At 38.0% G+C, this 12,387-nt stretch overlaps 1 pseudogene; it reads right to left on the reverse strand.

The window, feature by feature from the left end:
* Positions 1–486: 486 nt before the first annotated feature.
* The window catches only part of LOC133245185 (bifunctional 3'-phosphoadenosine 5'-phosphosulfate synthase 1-like), a 43,568-nt pseudogene continuing 31,667 nt past the window's right edge, over positions 487–12,387 (reverse strand).

Here is a 12,387-nt window from a genome sequence, read left to right on the forward strand (position 1 = left end):
ATTGTAAGGGAGAACCTGTGTAGGTTACATGCAAATATGACAACATTTTATGTAAGGGACTTGAAAGAAAGAAAAGAAATTGTAGTCGCTCAGTCATGTCTGACTCTTTGCCACCCCAGGACTGTAGCCTGCCAGGCACGTCTGTCCATGGATTTCTCCAGGCAAGAATACTGGAGTTGGTTGCCATTCCCTTCTCCAGGGGATTTCCAGACCCAGGGATCAAATTGGGGTCACCTGCATTGAAGGCAGGTTTGTTTGTTTGTTTGTTTGTTTTACCATCTGAGCCACTGGGGAAGCCCCTGGCATCTCCATTTGTGGTGGGGTCCTGGAACCAATGCCCTTGGGACACTGATATTTCTCAGCTCACATGTGTACTCGGTGCATGAGACTTCACTAGATTACAAAGAAGATTCACATCTCAGTAATGTATGAGTGAGAGAGAGAAGGGAAAATTAACCTGTCTGACTTTCTCTCATCTCCTGTTTCTTAGTGGGCAAAGTCTACCTTATGGGAAATTAATTTTTCATCTGGCTCCACAGGAGCTTCTGAGGAAGCCAAATCCCACACTCCCATGCATGGTGCTGCATCGCAGTATAAGAGTAGAGGGGTATTTGAAGAAGGCAGGTAGTCAACTGAGAGAGAAAGGAGTCAGTCAATGGAATCTGAGAAAGCAAGCAAGGACTGTGTCTAAGCATTCAGATCAGATCAGATCAGATCAGTCACTCAGTCGTGTCCGACTCTTTGCGACCCCATGAACTGCAGCACACCAGGCCTCCCTGTCCATCACCAACTCCCAGAGTCCACCCAAACCCATGTCCATTGAGTCGGTGATGCCATCAAGCCATCTCATTCTCTGTCGTCCCCTTCTCCTCTGCCCCCAATCCCTCCCAGCATCAGAGTCTTTTCCAATGAGTCAACTCTTGGCATGAGGTGGCCAAAGTACTGCAGTTTCAGCTTTAGCATCATTCCTTCCAAAGAAATCCCAGGGCTGATCTCCTTCAGAGTGGACTGGTTGGATCTCCTTGCAGTCCAAGGGACTCTCAAGAGTCTTCTCCAACACCACAGTTCAAAAGCATCAATTCTTCGGCACTCAGCCTTCTTCACAGTCCAACTCTCACATCCATACATGACCACAGGAAAAACCATAGCCTTGACTAAATGGACCTTTGTTGGCAAAGTAATGTCTCTGCTTTTGAATATGCTATCTAGGTTGGTCATAACTTTCCTACCAAGGAGTAAGCGTCTTTTAATTTCATGGCTGCAGTCACCATCTGTAGTGATTTTGGAGCCCAGAAAAATAAAGTTTGACACTGTTTCCACTGTTTCCCCATCTATTTCCCATGAAGAGGTGGGACCAGATGCCATGATCTTCGTTTTCTGAATGTTGAGCTTTAAGCAAACTTTTTTACTCTCCACTTTCACTTTCATCAAGAGGCTTTTGAGTTCCTCTTCACTTTCTGCCATAAGGGTGGTGTCATCTGCATATCTGAGGTTATTGATATTTCTCCTGGCAATAATTAAAAGTTAATTTTTAATAGAAGAAATGCCACATGCTCAGCATTTAAAAATCTAAGTAATAGAAAGAAATAAAAAGAAGAAAATTCCCTCTAATCTTATTTTTCTATTAAAACAAGTCTAACTCTTTTGCTTGTATTTACCATTTGTGTATATAGCTTTTTACAATATATACACATGACTTATTTACAATGGCATCCTGCTGAACCCAATTTTTTAATTTTATCTTTCACTAATTATATCATAAAATTCTTGATATTATTCAATATTATTTTATTGTTTAAGTCTTACTAGCAACATCATTTTATAAAAATGTGCCATATTTTTGACAAATCTTCCATTTCATGGTACATTGGTTGTTAAAATTTATTTTGAGCTATTAAAACTACTAAAAACTGTGTGATGAACATTCTCATTGCTCCATTTATGAGAACGTCAATCATTTATTTTCTCAGTTGAAATTCTTGGATGTGGATTTGTACCATACTATGTGAATAATTTTAATTCTTTTGATACATGCTGTGAGATTATATTCCAGAAAGATTTTCTAATTTATGTTCAACAATAATTAATTGGCTTCCTTGATGACTCAGTGGTAAAGACTCCACCTGCCAATGCAAGAGATATAGGTTTAATCTCCAGATTAAAGAAAATGGCAACCCACTCTAGTATTTTTGTCTGGAATATCCCATGGATAGAGGGGCTCCATGGGGTCACATAAGAGTCAGACACAACTTAGAGACTAAGCAATATCAACAATAATTAATTAGAGGTCCTAATTTTATGTATCAGTCATGTATTATTCTTAGACATTCTTTTCTAAGTTGTTGATGAAAAACAATATCATTTTGCTATTTCAAAGTTACATTGCTTGGTTACCATTGAAGATGAATATTTTATGTATGTTTCTAGACAATTAGCTTTTCTCCTCTTTGTGAATTGCCTGTTTGTGCCCTTCATCATGATTTTAATTCATGAAGATTATAAGATTCTTTGAGGGCAGAGACTACCTCTTATTCCTGCTGGAGTCCATCTCTGTCAGTGAATGCCCAGGCTGGGACTTCTATCTGTTTGCAGAATGAAAGAAAGACAATTCTCTATTATGTTTTTACTTAGTTACAATAAAAGAATTAAATTAATTTTGCACATTTGCATTTAGAGAGCAACAAATGACATTTTTTATCCACAAAAGTTTTTTTTTTTTTCCTGAAGAAAATTTCTTAACTTCTTTTCAACAATAACACCATTTTTAGCCTGAATGGATAAGTACAAGATTGGACAGATTCAGCTATTTTCACTTTTTTTTTTTCCTTTTTCCTCAGCAACTGTCAGATTTTTCTATTCTTACAAGCTATTTTGGGATATTCAGACACAAATAGAGATTTATTATCTCATTTCATTATAGAAAATGAAAGCACTAAAATAAAACATCTCAGAACCTCATCTTGGAGAACATTCTACAAACTTGTGTTTTTTCTGGATTATATTACACAACTAAGCCCACCAGGAAGATAGTACTCAAACTTTTTTTGAGCCTAATTGTTCCTAAGCTGACCTGCTTCTTCTTTTTCAGACCATTTTATTTTCAGCAGAACTCCTGTTTTCATTAAATCTGGGAATGTGCAAATAGCATAGATGTAAAGATTAAAAAAAATTCTAATACAATAGATATTGCCCTTGAAAATGTATGCGTAGGTGTACATATATAGAGACATACATACATTTATACATTCCTTCTGCATGCATGCTAAGTTGCTTCAGTTGTGTCTGACTCTTTGCGACCCTATGGACTGTAGCCCACCAGGCTCCACTGGCCATGGGATTCTCCAGGCAAGAATACTGGAGTGGATTGCCATGCCCTTCTCCAGGGGATCTTCCCAAGCCAGGGACTGAACCTGCATCTCTTACCTCTCCTGTGTTGGCAGGCGGGTTCTTTACTACTAGTGCCATCTGGGAACCCCACATTCCTTTCTCAAGGATTCCATGTTATGCAGAGGAAGTGGAAGCCACTGTTTTTTAAGGAAGCTATGAGGTCTCATGAATACAAATAGGTACACAGTTCTGTATAAGACTGAAATTCTGGAGTCACAATAATTATAGCACTTTGTTTTCTAAACAAATTTATAAATGATTAAGGAGTGGCTGCCACAGACAAACGCTCAAGTAAACCCTTGTATCCCTGTATCCCTAATAAACCTGTAAGAATCCAAGTGTTTCTGGGATTGTTTATAGTCCCACTTCTCTCCAAGATGGCATCTCAGCAGAACATTGCACTGTCCCCTCCAACTCAGGCCCATCCACATGGAATCTTTGTATTAATAGTTAGTCCCACAAAGATCATGGCAGTGGTTTTGGACATCATCTTTCCAGGAATCCTGTAACCCACTCCTGATCCCAGCTGGTGGGCAGTTTTTTGTTTTTGTTTTTTTCCCCTCCTCCAGAAATGCTCTTGACCATGGCTCTTTAACACTTAAAGCAGGATGCTGACTTATTGTATATATTGTATTCTAGTTCTATCATTTTGGGGAAGGGGTTCCACTTGTATTTCTTTCTTTCCTTCTTTTGTTTTTATTGGAGTACAGTTGCTTTGCAATGTTGTATTAGTTTCTGCTGAATAACACAGTGAACCAGCTATTTGTATACATATATCCCCTCTGGAACCTTCCCCCTGCCACCCCTCCAGGTCACCACAGAGCACTGAGCAGAGCTCCCTGTGCTGTAGAGTAGTTTCCCACTAGCTACCTGTTTTATACACCTGTTGCAGTGTATATGTGCCAATCCTAATCTCCCAGTTTGTCCCACCCTTTCCTTTCCAACCCCCTCTGTGTCCACATGTCCTCTACATCTGTGTCTCTATTCTGCCCTGCCAATAGGTTAATCAGTACCATTTTTTATAGATTCCACATATATGCAGTAATATACAATTTTTCTCTTTCTGACTTACTTCAAACGACCACTGATTTTTTGATAGAATTTCATCATTTGGTTTCTCTAGATATATAATATATATATATATATATATGTATATATATATATACTTATTTCACAAGAGGACTATAATAACAGTCAAAAATAATATATATTGACATTGTTTTAAATTTAAAAATGATATATTCTCACTATGTAAAATGTGTTAGCAACCAAACATCATATGCTATTTACAATTATTTAATATTTAGGTTTTAAAACTTTTTGCCATTATTATAAACAATAGATTTAAGGGGACAGATTATTCTGTCCATAGATATTTAACCTTATTTATTTCCTACAAATTGTCAGGTGTATTGTATTGGATCTGTCACTTATCCATTAACTTGAAATACCACCTTTATCATGTACTAAATTCATATTTGTGTCTAGGATTTTTATCATATTACTGTTGCTGTAAATTCATAGTCACTGACTTCAGTCAGGTTCTCATTACTCATTTTTATATCTTCCATCTTCATGCTTGGCTACCATTTCCATTCCCTTAGGGGATTAGTTTTGAACTTCACTACAGCTCAACACTCCCTTCTAAACCATCCTGCTACTTCCTGAACCCCCTCTTCATCTATAAGATAAGGCTACCAGGGTGGTTTTCCACAACATCCCTCCATTAGGTTTTTAAGGCTGCCATAACAAAGTACCAGAAACTTAGTGGCTTATGACAACAAAAATTTATTATCTCAGTCCTGGAAACTAGAAGTCTGAAATCAGAACAGAAGCAGGACTATGTCCCCTGTGAAATCTGTAGAAGAGCATTCTTCTTTGCCCCTTCCTAGCTTCTGGGAGTTTGCAGCAATCCTTGGTATTCCGTGACTTGTAGATGGGTCACTCAAGTTTTTGTTTTGATTGTCATATGGTTATCATTCCTCATGTGTCTTAACGTTGTCTTCCTTCTCTGAGTGTCTGTCTCTAAATGTTGCAGTTTTTATAGGACTTCATCTCTACTGGATTAGGGGGTCTATTCTACTCCAGTGTGATCTCTTGTTAGCTGATTACATCTGCATTGGTTCTATTTCTAAATAAGGTCACACTCTTCAGTAGTGGGGTAAGGACTTCTACATATATTTTTGTGACACAAGTCAATTCATATCAATCCCTTCTACATCCACCTGCATATTATTCCCCTCCTTTTGAATCGGAGGATAAGGCTTTATTTCTGTTCAGTTTAATATGATGTACTTTATTCCAACTCCTCCTTTCTCTTTTGAGACTTTGCTCCATCAACTAACTCTTCTTTTCAGCACATTCATCTTCTGCATTTCCACTGAAAACTCCCCTGCTGTCTGCAAACATGCTCATGCCTTTCATCCTGTTGAAGATGTCTGTCTTCTTAACCTGAAGCCTCTTTCCCTTTAGTTATAATTAAATATTTCCCCTCTTCTTTCCACATCAGATCTGTTCATTCTATCAGCAGTGTTGACTGTTAATTTACAGTTTTCACAAAGAATTGATATCTGTGTTCTTTGACATATGTCACTGTGTGTACAAGGATAATGAAAGAAAGTCAAAGTTGAGATGCCAATGCTAGCTGGTTAACTTAGCTCTCTTTCTTGTTAAGGAACCCAGTTTTTCCTAAGAGCCTGATGGTGTGGAGGTCAATATTCTTGATTCAGGAAAATTATGACTGTCCTGAATGTTTGGAATTGTCCTTAAATTGTCATAATGGAATGTTAGATATATTACATTATAATGAATTGTTTTGTCACACTTAGTTTAAGATAACTGAGACTTGCACACATGATTAAATTATCTTTGTATCCCCAGAATTTGGCAGAGAGCTTGTGTTGATTGGGTGGCAAATAGATATTTTTAGGATCAATGGACTCATGGGTAAATCCATAATGTCTTTTCTAAGATAGCTTATCTTATAAGGTGAAATCAAGATGTTCATATGAAGACCAGTTTTCATGCCTTGATCTCATTAATTCAGTACTTTAGCCAGCAAAACAGACTGGCAATTATACAAGTTTTTTTATAACAGGAAATAAAACTTCATTACCCAAACAGATATCCAATGGAACATTGTTTTGTGGAATTTTATATCAAATGAAGTAAAAAATAAATAGTTTAAAAATGCTTGGGTACAAATAAGTTTAAGAAAGATAGATTTCTTTACACAGAGATTCTTAGAACCCACATATTATTTAGATTTGCATTTGGCTGCATGTGACAGAAACCTGATTGTGTAGATATAAACAAGTAGGGGTTTATGTTTCTCATGTAGGTAAAGCAAATGCTGAAATAAACAGCCCTGTTACTGAACCAAAGTTGGGTCTGCTAGCCCTCACACAGTAAAGCGAATCTACTGACATCAGGCTGTGGTGACTGAGAGTGCAGCACTTACTGTAAGGCGTCAGACAAGGAATCTGGGACAGCTGGCGCTCAAAAAGTCTGGACTCAACGACGAGTTTTAGAAAAGTATTTTTAAAAATATTTCTTTTTTTAATATAGATTTTTTTTTTCAATTGCAACATTTTATTGCAGCATCAGCAAAGGTCAGATTTCTGAAATTGGTGAACACTGGGCAATTTTTAAGTTGTAACCTTTCATGTGGAAATATATAGATTTTTAAAAGAACTATCTGTTTTTTGGTTGTGTTGAGTCTTCATTGCTTTGTGAGGGCTTTCTCTAGTTGCGGCAAGCAGGGGCTACTCTTTGCTGCGGTGCACGGCCTCCTCATTGTGATGTCTTCTCTTGTGGAGCACGGGCTCCAGGTGCTCTGTCTTCAGTAGTTGTGGCATGAAGACTTAGTTGCTCCACAGCATTTGGGACCTTCCAAGACTAGGTATCTGACCTGTGTTCCCTGCACTGGCAGGCAGACTCTGATCCACTGTATCACCAGGGAAGTCCTAGCAAAGCATTTTCTAAAGGCAAGTTGAGGGGCTTCCCTGGTGGTCCAGTGGTTAAGGCACTGCCTTCCAATGCAAGAGGTACAGGTTTGATCTCTGGTCAGGGAGCTAAGATTCCATATACCTCACAGCCAAAAACACAAAACATAAAACAGAAGTAATACTGTAACAAATTCAATAAAGACTTAAAAAAATAAAAAAAAAACACAAGGCAAGGGAGGGGCGTCTGAGGGTATGTGATCAACTCATGCACAGTTCTCTGGTTAGTTGATGATGAAGTAACAGGGTGGTGTCACAGGGGTTAACATTATCGATCCTTAGGAGCAGATAGGTCTGGGGGCTACTGCACATGGTCATCAAGAAGTTAATTTCTTTCATTTGTTGATGGGGTTAGCATCTGTAAGACAACTCAGGAAATGTGCATCAGATACTATTATCTAGATACTTCAGAGAAGAACTGCTGCAGAGAATAAGTGGAGGGGTCTGTCCCAGAAGACCCCATATATTTTACCTAGTTACTCACTTTTTTACTGCCCAAATTTTGTTTTATATTCCAACTTAAGAACATTCCTCATTTTATTCACACATTTCCTATTTTGCACTTTTGAATGGAAGGTAAAATGTTCTCATGTTATCAGCTATGCTGGGATGTGCATCCTTACACTTGCCTCTTTGGGTACCTGTGTTTAGATATTCTGGATCCTAATATATGGCAGAAAGTGAAGAGGAACTCAAAAGCCTCTTGATGAAGGTGAAAGTGGAGAGTGAAAAACTTGGCTTAAAGCTCAACATTCAGTAAACAAAGATCGTGGCATCCAGTCCCATCACTTCATGGGAAATAGATGGGGAAACAGTGGAAACAGTGGCAGACTTTATTTTGGGGGGCTCCAAAATCACTACAGATGGTGACTGCAGCCATGAAATTAAAAGACGCTTACTCCTTGGAAGGAAAGTTATGACCAACCTAGATAGCATATTCAAAAGCAGAGATATTACTTTGCCAACAAAGGTCCATCTAGTCAAGGCTATGGTTTTTCCTGTGGTCATGTATGGATGTGAGAGTTGGACTGTGAAGAAAGCTGAGTGCCAAAGAATTGATGCTTTTGAACTGTGGTGTTGGAGAAGACTCTTGAGAGTCCCTTGGGCTGCAAGGAGATCCAACCAGTCCATTCTGAAGGAGATCAGCCCTGGGATTCCTTTGGAAGGACTGATGCTAAAGCTGAAACTCCAGTACTTTGGCCACCTCATGCGAAGAGTTGACTCATTGGAAAATACTCTGATGCTGGGAGGGATTGGAGGCAGGAAGAGAAGGGGACGACAGAGGATTAGATGCCTGGATGGCATCACTGACTCCATGGATGTGAGTCTGAGTGAACTCTGGGAGTTGGTGATGTACAGGGAGGCCTGGCATGCTGCGATTCATGGGGTCGCAAAGAGTCGGACACGACTGAATGACTGAACCGAACCAAATGCTGTACACCAAATTTTAAGATGACTCCTAAATTCTTTGTTCCCTAATGTAGGCAGCATAAATAAGTCTATCCTTTTGAGTATAGACAAGGTTATGAATATGATGAATTTTATTCCCACAATTAGGATACATTACATGACAAAGATGAGATGGTTTTCAATATCCAAAATCAGTTGAAATTGAGTGAATCAGAAGAGATTATCCTGCGTGGATTTAATTCAATCAGGTGAATCCTTCAAAGGGGCTGGGGCCCTTCTGCAAAAAAGATATTTGAAGCATGAGAAAGATTCTCTTACTAGTCTTAAAGAAGCAAATTCTCCATTGTGAAGTGCTCATGGAGGAAGTCATGTAGGAAGAAATTGGGAACAACCCCTAAAAAGTGATGGCAGTTTCTGACCAATAATCATTGAGAATATGGGTCTTCAGACACACAGCACAAGATATTCAGTGCTGTCAACAACAGTGATCTTGAAAGATCTTGAACCTCAGATCAAGACTGTAGCCCCAGTGACGTCTTGATCTTAGCTTGGTGAGATCTTGAGCAGAAGACTCAGTTAACCCATACCTAGATTTCTGATCCATAGAAAGTAAGACATGATACATTTGTGTTATTTAAAGGTGGTAAATTTGTGTTAATACATTACATAGCAATAAAAAACTAATACACAAGTTATATACATTTTAAATTTTATAAGATGACTTTTGGGGCTTCCCAGGTGGCACTAGTGGTAAAGAACCTGCCTGCCAACACAGGAGATGTGGTTTCAATCCCTGGATTGGGAAGATCCCCTGGAGGAGGGCATGACAATGCACTCCATTATTCTTGCCTGGAGAATCCCATGGACAGACAAGCCTGGCAGGCTATAGTCCATAGGATCGCAGAGTCAGACATGACTGAAGCAACTTTAGCATACAGGCACACACACTCAAGATGACTTTTAAAAAATAATGAAAGTAATTATAAGTGTGTATTCCAACCAGAAGAAAATGAGAGAAATGAGAATTCTAGTGTTCTCACATTATTACTGCTATTTTCTGGCTTTATATTTTTTAAAAAATTTGCCTAACAGGTAATGTTTAAATTAAAATTGTTCTAGTTACTCTTTAGAAATAATACTTTCATGTTATTAATTCCTAAAGGATATAAGATGTTATGCTTTTAAGCTAAGAAACTTTCCTATCATAGCTTCATTCATGAATATGTATACATATTCACATATGTATGCATATATTTCTCTCTCTGTGTGTGTATGGGTGTTCTTTCATCCAGAGATCTGAATACAAAGAATATTATCCATGGAGATGGTTATCCATACCTCAGTTCCCCACGAGGCAACTCAGTGAGGCCCATATCAATTTTTAAGTAGTCTTCTTAAGATACAAATGACATACAATAATTTGCATGTGATGTATATAATTTGATATACTTTGATGTATATATTTGACATAAGTCTATGAAACTTTGGCCACAGTAAAGACAATGAACATTATAATACATCTACCACAAGGACTGCTTGGGTCTCCTTTTAATCCCTTTCTTCCTCTGATTTTTACCTTTCCCCTTTCTCAGGAGACCACTAATCTACTTTCTGTCAAATTGGATCAGATTTTATTTTCTAGGATTCACACAAATAGAATCTTAGTTCTTCTGTCTGCTTTTTGTCACTCAGCATAAATAGTTTGTGACTTATCCATGTTGCATGTGTTAATAGTTCATTCCTTTTGTTGTGGAGTAGTGTTTCAGTTCCTCAATGTCCTAAATATTTTCATCAGTCTTTTAAACTATAATTGTTCCAACAGATTTGTAGTGGTATCTCTGATCTGCATTTTCTTAATGATTAATGAGTTTGAGCATCTTTTCATGTGCTTATTTGTTATCTATACATGTTTGCTGGTGAACTATCTATATTAAATTCTTTACCCATTGACATTTTTTATTATGGGTTTCCCTGGTAACTCAGCTGGTAAAGAATCTACCTGCAATGCAGCAGACCCCAGTTCAGTTCCTGGGTTGGGATGATCCACTGGAGAAGGAATAGGCTACCCACTCCAGTATTCTTGGGCTTCCCTGGTGGCTCAGCTGGTAAAGAATTTACCTGTAATGCAGGAGACCTGGGTTTGATCCCTCGGTTGGGAAGATCCTGTGGAGAAAGGAATGGCTACCAACTCCAGTATTCTGGCCTGGAGGATTCCATGGAGTATATAGTCCATGGGGTTGCAAAGAGTCGGACATGACTGAGTGAGTTTCGCTTTCACTTTTTATTATAGAGTTTTAGGAGCTATTCGTATAATGTGGATACAGGTTCTTTATCAGATAAGTGATTTGCAAATACCATTTTATTTGTGATTTACAAGTATAATTTTTCAGTCAGTGGCTTGTCTTTTCACTCTGAAGAGTTCTTAATTTTGGAAAACTCCACTGTACCAATTTTTACTGTTTTTGGATTGTGGTTTTGCTATTAAATCTAAAAATTCTTATCCTAAAGCAAGATCACAAAAATTTTCCTCTGTCTTTTCTTCTATAAATTGTAAAGCTTTTAGCTTAACATTTGGTTGTATTACCCATTTTTATTTGCTTTTTGAATTTGGTAAAGAAAAGCCCTTTTTTTCTTTATGTGGATATCCAATTGTTCAAGCATTGAACAGACTATTTATTCAGCAATGAATTCATTTCACCTTTGTTGAAAATTAATTTCTCACATATAATGTTTTTTATTTCTTGACTCTTCATTCTTTTCCATTGATCTATTAATCTATCCATTTTTGTGTCATTATCATCTTGTCTTAATTATTTTTATAGTAAACATTCAGCTTAGATATTCTAAGTTCCCTTTGTACTTTGGCATTCTCTTTGGAATTCTCTTATTTGGGTGTTGCTTGCTTTCATTCAACACCCTGGTCCAAAGATGAGATGGGTACAACCCATAATATTTTGAAGGTTCTGATATCAGAGTGACAGACCAGAAGATCAATAGTCATTATATAGTAGTTTTTCACTGAATGTGGCCTGTGAACCACCCACATTAGAATCAGCTTTGAAGCATGTGTATTTGCATGTGTGTGTGTGCACTTGTGCTATTAATGCTTACATTTCTGTGCTTGTGCCTGATCTACTGACTCAGAATCTCTAGGTGCAAAGGCCCAAAATCTGAATATTTAGTATGTTTTCTGTGATTCTTATTGACACTAAAGTTTGATAATCACTGAGACAACAATCCCTGAAAAAAAAAACCCTTTCCAGTCTATTTTTTCACACATGATTGAAACTGATTTAATTATTTAGGTAGAAAGGAAGAAAACACTTTAACTTACCTGGTTATTCATTTATTCACTCGCTTTCTCATTCACTCATTCATTTACTATAAATAGGCTGCTGCTGCTAAGTCGCTTCAGTCGTGTCCGACTCTGTGCGACCCCATAGACAGCAGCCCACCAGGCTTCCCGTCCCTGGGATTCTCCAGGCAAGAACACTGGAGTGGGTTGCCATTTCCTTCTCCAATACAAGAAAGTGAAAAGTGAAAGGGAAGTCTCTCAGTCGTGTCTGACTCTAGCGACCCCATGGAC

The sequence above is a fragment of the Bos javanicus genome, chromosome 3 (assembly GCF_032452875.1).
Source record: "Bos javanicus breed banteng chromosome 3, ARS-OSU_banteng_1.0, whole genome shotgun sequence".
Taxonomy (NCBI): Eukaryota; Metazoa; Chordata; class Mammalia; order Artiodactyla; family Bovidae; genus Bos; species Bos javanicus.